The sequence below is a fragment of the Tupaia chinensis genome, unplaced genomic scaffold (genome assembly GCF_000334495.1).
Source record: "Tupaia chinensis unplaced genomic scaffold, TupChi_1.0 Scaffold000425_1, whole genome shotgun sequence".
Taxonomy (NCBI): Eukaryota; Metazoa; Chordata; class Mammalia; order Scandentia; family Tupaiidae; genus Tupaia; species Tupaia belangeri.
Window position 1 is genome coordinate 1,023,164 of NW_006159930.1, and position 6,258 is coordinate 1,029,421.

General features: G+C 40.6%; 1 pseudogene; it reads left to right on the forward strand.

The window, feature by feature from the left end:
• Window positions 1-1,830: 1,830 nt before the first annotated feature.
• LOC106735532 (40S ribosomal protein S24 pseudogene) lies at window positions 1,831-2,232 on the forward strand (annotated as a pseudogene).
• Window positions 2,233-6,258: the final 4,026 nt, after the last annotated feature.

Here is a 6,258-nt window from a genome sequence, read left to right on the forward strand (position 1 = left end):
TCTCAATTTGGTCTGTTATTTGCACAAAGCCCCAGAAGAATTCAATTTCTGATTCAAGGCAACAGATACTATTGTATTATTGAACTTATGCAAATAGTCATTCTACCACAAAATAAGAATGCTAACAAATATCTTTCAATTGCAAAAGAGTCAGGAAGGGAGAAAAGTTTATGTTTCAATTAAAACTATTATTTTTTTAAGAAATTGCTGAACCTATCAACAACTCAGAAGAAAGTAAAATGCTTAAATTGGGAAAACAAAACATAGTTTAAAAAAATCAGTAATGTTTTACTTAAAAGTCATAAAATTCTATTTCACCAGTTCAGTCTTATGTTCAAACTCTCTTCTGTTGAATATGCAGTGTTACTGTGGTCCAATCTTCTGTTTAAATCCTGGAATTTAACATTCAATGTTATTGATATTTCTTGTCCCGAGCATTATATTGGTCCTTTCCTTGGTTGCCTTTTATTCTTTTATTTCTTTATATGTCTTTAGTTTTCCTGGTAGAGCACTCCTTTCAGAACTTCTTGAAGAGTAGGTCTACTATTGGCAAATACTTTCAGATCTTGTTTATCTGAGAATGTTTTTATCCTTTCATTCCATATGAAAGATAATCTTGCCAGGTATAATATTCTTGGTTGAAACTGTTTTTCACTTAACACTTTGAATATATTTTCCTATTCTTTCCTTGCTTGCATTGATGAGAAATCAGAGGTTAGCCTGATTGGATAACCTTTATAAGTAACCTGACATTTCTCTCTTACCAATATTAGTATCTTGTCTTTGTCTGTAGATTTGACCGGTCTGGCTATGATGTGCTTTGGAGATCTTCTTGGGTGAATTCTATTAGGGGTCCTTTGTATTTCTTGGGTCTGGATATTTGAATGCCTCTCTAGGTTTGGAAAATTTTCTTCTAAGATTTCATGGAATAGATTATCAATGCCCTTATTAGTTTCCTCACCTTCTGGGATACCGATTATCTGGATGTTTGGGCACTTAATGCTGTCTAGTATTTCTCATATAGTATTCTCATTTTGGGGGGTTATTTTCTCAGTTTTTTTTTTTTTTGGTTGTTTTTTTCTAGATCAGAGATTTTGCCTTCCATATCCAAGATTTGATTTTCTGCATGGACTAATCTGCTTTTAATACTTTCAAGGGAGGTTTTGGTTTCCTGAATGGCAGCCTTCATCTCTAATAGCTCCATTTGATTCTTTTTTTATGGTGTGTATTTCCTCTTTCAGATCATGGAAGAACTTCAACACCTCCTGCAATTCATCTCTTTTCTCCTGCATCTTCTGGAGTTGTTTCTCAACTCTCGCATCTCGTTTTGTTTTGTCAGTATGAATATTCTGAATTTTCTATCAGACATTTCTGTGAGTTCGACTGTACTGTCTGTGGATGATGAGGGATTGTTCTTTTTCATTAGGGGAGAGATATTTTCTTGTTTTCTCAAGTTTCCTATGCCTCTGCAGTGGTTTCTGGTCATTCTGTGACAAGATCTCTCCTCCACTGTGCTTGTCTGAATATTCCGGGAGTCTAGAAGATGAAGTTTAGAGCATAGCTTTCCTGAACAGGCCAGGACACTCCTCAGCTTTAAAATGACTTCTTCTCTGAATATTTTTGGAGTCTAGAAGATGAAGTTTAGAGCATAGTTTCCCTGAACAGGCCAGTATACACCTCAGCTTTAAAATGGCTCCATCTTCACCTCATTTAACAGGAGCAGTGAAATGAATGGTTCAAGGCCACATGGCTAGTTACTGAAAACTTTAGGCAGTTTGGTCTTAAGAAGTAACTCAGGGCTCCCTGGCTGCCTGAGTATATACTGCCGTCATGAATGACATAGTAACTTTCTGTACCAGGAAATTCATGACTAGTCGACTACTTCATAGGAAACAAATAGTCATTGATATCCTTCACTCCAGGAAGACAATAGTACCTAAGACAGAAATTCGGGAAAAACTAGTAAAAATGTACAAGATCACACCAGATGTCATCTTTGTGTTCATGCTTAGAACCCATTTTGGCGGTGGCTAGAAAACTTGCTTTGGCATGATTTATGATACTTTGGATTATGCAAAGAAAAACGAACCCAAACATAGATGTGCAAGACATGGTCTGTATGAGAAGGAAAAGATGTCAAGGAAACAGCGCAAAGAACGCAAGAACAGAATAAAGAAAGTCAAGAGGACTGCAAAGGCCAGCGTTGGTGCTGGGAAAAAGTCGAAGGAGTAAAGATTCTGCAGTGACGATCTGTGATGATTGTGCAGATTTTTCATAAGAGGATTAATAAACTCAAAATTTTTATGTAAAAAAAAAAGGAAGGCACTTAGAAACCAGTTGCCTGGGTTCAAATCTTGACTTCAATATATACTATTCGACCTTCAGTAAACCACCTTCCAGTGCCTCTGTTTTCTCATCTATAAAATGAGAGTAATAACAGAAACCTATTCTGTAGGATTGTTAAATGGATTAGAAATTAGTCTATGTGGAGGGCCAGCAGATGGTGTAGCAGTTACGTCCCTGGGCTCCCACATGATCAACCGTGGTTCAAATCCTGGATCTGGTAGCTTCAAACATACTGGGTGCATGTGTGTGCATGCCCAAGATCCCAGGAGGAGAATGAAGGACAAGGGATTGTGGTGTGGCCATCCACCCTGGGAGGTGATTTCTTACTTTCCCTCTCACTGTCTCTCTTTCTCTCTTTGTCACTCTCTCTCTCTTTCTCTGGGGGACACATATGCCCTAAGGCAAATCCTCTAAAGAAAAAAAGAAATTAATCTATATTAGAAATTTTAGAGTAGGGACTGAAGAACTGTTTTTCTAAAGGTTATATAAGTATTTTAGGCTTTGTGGGCTAAGGAGCAAAATTCAAAATGATTATGGAGGTATCTATATAATTATTTTAAAATGTGAAAAATAAGGGCCAGTAGGTGGCATGGTGGTTAAAATATTGGACTCCCAAATGGCTGTCTCTGGTTCAAGTCCCGGACCTGATAGCTTGCTTTCTTACTTTCTCTTTCTTTCTCTCTGGTCAAATTAAAAAATAAACAATAACAACAAATAAAATTAAATAAAGAAATATTTTTTTAAATGTGAAAAATATTCTTGGCTCTTGAACCACACAAAAACAAGATTTGGCCAATGGTCTGTAGCTTGCCAAGCCTTAGCTTTCAGTAGCACCTGTTACATGGTAAGCACTCAACAAATGCCAGCTTTTGTTACCTACTCCAGGGCTCTTTTGGCTGCTGTAATTGCTTATGCACCATGTAGCATAAATAACAACAGGAAGCATGGAGCTGGTCGAGCAACTTAGCCAACCTGTTTGTTAAAAAATAAGCCAAGGTTACCAAAGTGTATAGAGCTTCCCTACTCCTCCCTGTTTCAGAGCCTTCACATCTACGTCCAGCCCAAGGAGGCAAAACAGCCAAAGCTCTAATTATTGTCAAGGGAATTTCAAGTTAGGTGCCAAGTGAAGGCAGGTGGGAGGAGCTGGGAGTTTCTGGGCAGAGATAAAGACAAGGAAGGAGACAGGGCCCACCATACAGTTACTAGTGTTTGGGCTCTGGAGCACTCTGCCATCTTCCAGGTGCAGGGTGCTGGGAGGGTCCTGACTCTTGCACAAAAGCAACCACAATTTGTGAATTAGAAGAAACCTCATCATCTATTTCCAAATGCCTTAGTCTACTGATAGGAAAACTAAAACCCAGGCTGGGAAGTGACTTGCTTGCTGTGCTATCAAATAGCAAGTATAGCCATGCTGGGACAAGAAACCCAGGCTCCTGCCTTCCAGGCCAGTGCTTTTTACCTGCCTGCATTCATGCAAGTTTGTCTCTGGTACATAAAGGGAAATACTGGAGGAGTTATCTAGTTTTTATGCTCATCAGAGTGCAACTGGAGTCAACCTAGACACGGCCTTTTCCAGAATGTATTCACTTGTTCATCAACATTTCTACTCCTTCTATGTGCCAGGCCCCGTCCTCAGAGCAAAAGATTTAAAAAGAGCCAATGTCTGCTTTAAGGAGCTTAACTCACAGTTTGGTGTGATTGTTTCTGACTGGTTGATTTGCACATTTGTTCAAGTAGTTCATTCAACAAACAATATTGATCATACTTTTTTTATCAGGCACTTCATATGATGCTAGGAATAAAATATTAACAATGTCTCTGACTTTATGGAAGTTATGATCTAGTAGGGGAGATAAAAAAACAAGCAAGTACATACATGCAGTGAGGTACAGGGAGATATTTGACAACAGGTTCTCCAGGAAAAAGAGAACACCCTAATTGAAGCCTTTGATAATTTTCTTGGTGTAAATACAGTTTCAAGCTACCAACAAGGCATCACTGAACACCGAGATGTGCAGTCAGGTCTTGCAGTACAGCACGACAGAGACACTGCAGTGGACAATATGTGCTTTGCGGGGAGAAAAGCAGGTTAAGGGGATGGAGAGTGATGGAGGCTGTGGTATTGTGGATTGGCTGGTGAAGCATGGCTTTCTGAGGATGTAAGATTGGAACAGAGGGACCAGCAGATGGCATAGTGATTATATTGCTGGACACTCACATGGCTGACCACAGTTTGAGTCCAGGATCTGATGGCTTGAAATTCACTCCAGATGCATGTGCATCCATGCCCAAAATCCTAAGAGAAGAATGGAAGAAAAGGGACTGCTCTGTGGCTATCCCCTCAGTGGGGTAGATTTCTCACTTTCTGTCTCTAGTGAGCACACACACCCTAAAATAAAATAAAATAACAAAACAAAACAAAAAATAAACCAACTCTCTCTTACAAGGAAAAAAAAATAGTGGGGGTCAATAGATGGAGTAATGGATGTTGCTGGACTCCCATGTAGTCGACAGTGGTTTGAGTCCCAGACCTGGCAACTTAAAACTCATGCTGGGTGCATGCGTGTGCATGCATGCCCAAAATTCTGAGAGGAGAATGGAGGAGTAGTAATTTCTCGCTTTCTGTTTCTCTGTCTCTCCAGTGAGTGCATGCACCCAATAGCAAACATTTCTCTTAAAAAAAAAAAAATAAAGAAAAAGTTTAGAACAGAAACCTGAATATAACAAAGAAGTCAGCTATTCTGTAAACATTTAGGAAACGAGTTTCCTAGGCAGAGGGAAAGCACATGCAAAGGTCCTGAGCCAGGACCATGCTTGGCCTGTTTGAGGAATGGCAAGAAGTCTAATCTGCAGTCAGCACAGGACTGATGGGAACACTCACAAGGGCACCTGGAAATCAGCAGATGAGGCTGCAGCAGAGGGTAAGCATTCGGATAGGCTGCCTGGAGAAGATGGTGTCTTGAAGGGAATCTTAAAATTAGGGCAGATTTACCAGAAAAGTAAGGTATATTTGTCTCCAAAACCATGCTCTTAAACAGCAAAGGCGGTCATGGCCCCTGACTTGGAAGCACCCATGCTAGGTGGATGCCTGGCAGGCTGCCTGATAGAGCAGGACTGGGCAGGCTGATTAATGAGGGGACCGACCTGGGGAAGGAATGAGGTCACATTCCAGGAGGCTGAAGCAAGGCAGTATACCCAGCACTTCAAAAGACTCACTCTCTTGGAAAAATACTAGCAGGGTTGGACATGCGTACCAAATAAGAAAACTGGACACACCAAAAGCTACCAGGACTCAGCAAAGTATTCAGCCTTCCTTGGCCACAAGTCTGAAGGGGACCAATTGCCCAGACTTGCATGAGGTAGAAGCCATGGACCATGCCCTCCAAGGATTTGCTCGTGTCCTCTCCCCATCCCATCCCTGCCCCAATATCTGGACTATCATCTCATTTTCTCTCCAGGTTTTCACCTGTCTTTGTATATGGCTTGAGTAGGCATCGTATTGTTATTAGTGAATTTACTTATTTTCAAGTACCAACTTTACTTCAAGCACAGTGCAAAGAGGAGTGCATTTGGTATGTCCATTAATCCTCAGACCTCCTAATCCAGTGAAGAAGACAGACATTAAACAAAAATGGACATTACGATAGGTGAAGTATGGGGTGTTGTTTGAGTCAGCTTTAGTGTCATTAACAACTAAATATCACACTGGATCATTTGTAAATAGAGGTTTATCTTGGAGGTCCAAGTCAAGGGGTTCTATTTAGAGCAGGTCTTGTTCTTGGTGGTAACTTCCTGCAGACTCCTGAGGCAGCACACAGCATCACATGGCTAAAGGGTAGGATCAGGTACTTTCTTTCGGTTTCTCCCTTTCTTATAACCTTCTCCCCTACCCGCACCCCCCCCCCCCCAGCC